The sequence below is a fragment of the Euprymna scolopes genome, chromosome 32, assembly GCF_053919585.1.
Source record: "Euprymna scolopes isolate OS-2025 chromosome 32, ASM5391958v1, whole genome shotgun sequence".
NCBI lineage: Eukaryota > Metazoa > Mollusca > Cephalopoda > Sepiida > Sepiolidae > Euprymna > Euprymna scolopes.
This window is the reverse complement of record NC_136513.1, coordinates 56,059,038-56,061,408: the sequence shown is the minus strand read 5'-3', so window position 1 is coordinate 56,061,408 and position 2,371 is coordinate 56,059,038.

Sequence of the window (2,371 nt, the reverse complement as noted above, 5' to 3'; positions counted from 1 at the left end):
CATGTGGTTGTCCTTGGTAATGGAGTTAGAGATGGCTTCGTGACTGAGTTCACTCGATCGCCTTTAATCGTAACCCCCTGAACTGATAATTCCAGAAGTGATGAAACACTAGTGTCTGTAGGTATCAAAAACTTTCATAAAAATAAATAAATAATTATGCATTTATATATATATATATATACATGTATATATATATATATATATATATATATATATATATATATATATACATGTATATATATGTACTTTCGTCTTTCTTATTTCTATTTGTTTTCTTACTCCAATTACCCTATTTGCTATTCCTACTGAAATATACTTATAATTTTTTTAATTTATGAACTTTATTTTGTTTATTTTGTTTGTTGGTTTTGTATTTGTCTGTTTTATTTTTCCTCTGAGAAGAATTTAGCTCCGAAACGCCTAATGAGATTTTTTATTCGCGTTTTCTCCTCTTTCTTCTTTATTTAACCAAAGATATAATAAAGTCTGGAATAGCTTTTATTTCTAATCTTATATATATATATATATATATATATATATATATATATATATATATATATATATATATATATATATATATATAAGCTGGATCATGGATATGACCTCAACCTATATCCGATGGTGAGGCCCCAGCTTGCGAGCTTTCGGGAGTGTGGGGTCACCCCTTAATTGACATTGCTCTCAGGTCTACTCTGACTCGGAGTGGTAGTACCTGTTAGGGTCCCAACTATGAGTTAAATAGAAACCGATTTGAAAAATATCTATTAAAAAATTTATCTTCAATATCACTGGATTCGGCATTAAATAACCTGGAAAGGGTTGATATGCCGTAAAATGAAAACAACCAACCAACCATATAAGCAAGGAGAGCCGACGTATCTCAAGATTAAATGATGACCAACGAATGTTTCCCCCTTATATATTTTTATTGTCATTGAAATCAGTGAAATCGGCCATTTTTCAATCAAATCGAATAATGGCACTTCCAGAAGGATGGATCACTTTCCCACTATCATCATGACGTAAGAGCATATTTTGACAGTCACCTGCGAAACAGATAGTTAGGCCGGAAGAGAAGTATTGAGTACTGTCCACGCTCACTGAGTTTAACCTCCCTTGAATTTTCTTTTTTTTTTAATTTTTGAGCGAGTTATGTTAAACGCAGGGTTCACAACAATGAATGAGCTACCATTGAAAGAAGATGTATCAACATACCAATTTAATAGCTTAGGAACGTTTCTGATTCAACTAGTGAGTGTTGTCAGCTATTCATGGACCACAATAGCCAACTATTTGAACACGTTCGATAATTAGCTAGTTTCTCTATTTGTCAACAATATTTTGATGTATTAAACTTTTCTTTCCCATAATAAACAAGCCTGGGTGTCCGGCGTTTGTCGGGGGTTTGTAGCAGGCAGGAGGCTCGAACCCGTGCCGCGAAGGCTAAAAAGGAAGTAGAGGTGTATGTAAGGGTGTTGGTTTAGCAAAAAAAAAAGAGGAAATTACAAGCACAAAAAAGTGGTAGTAGGCAGGCAGGCAGGCAGGCTCAAATCCGTACTTCGAAGAAGGAAAAGAAAGTGAAAAAAATGTGACGAGTTAGCTGTTACGCCCACTGCCTAAGCGGACTTGACATAGGTTTAAATTAAGGCTAGACAATCGAAAAGACGCTATGACTTTCGAAAATATCGGCAAAAAAGCGCCTTCTCCCTGTAGAAAAGTGTCCTGTTGAGAGTGAAGGTAAAAGTGTTTTTTGGCCAATTTTTCGATAGGTGTCGTCCTAAGGGTCGAGTTTCAAAACGATACCGATCTCATGAAAATCCGTCGCCTCTGTCGAAAGCTTCAGGAAGACATACAAACATACATACATACATACGTTTAAACAGATTGATGATTTATGTTCATTTAAAGCGTGTATACCTTTTATTGGGACCCCATATATATATATATATATATATATATATATATATATATATATGCAGTAGCAGGGAAATCTTACGTTGCATGGGATTGAATAAGATGAAGTGAATGTTCTAAACTTCCAATACTTTTACTATCATTGGAATCGATGACATTCAATCGATTTGTTTGAAAAACAAATCGATTGAATGTCAGCTGTATTGTTGAACCTAATGCGGAAGGAAGCTCACATGCCTCTTGCGGTGACTTAGTCAACAATACATTGTAGTCTACAGTGCACAATAGAAAACCTACTGTTGATTTTATTAAGCTATTCTTATCGATTGGCTTTAATTAAACTTTACACAAATATCAAGTAACATGGCTCAGTTGTGCTCTAAACAGAAACATTCATTTCGAACGTGTTCTTGTTTTATCTTACTGTTTATTTTATACACTGGAACATTTTGCTTGT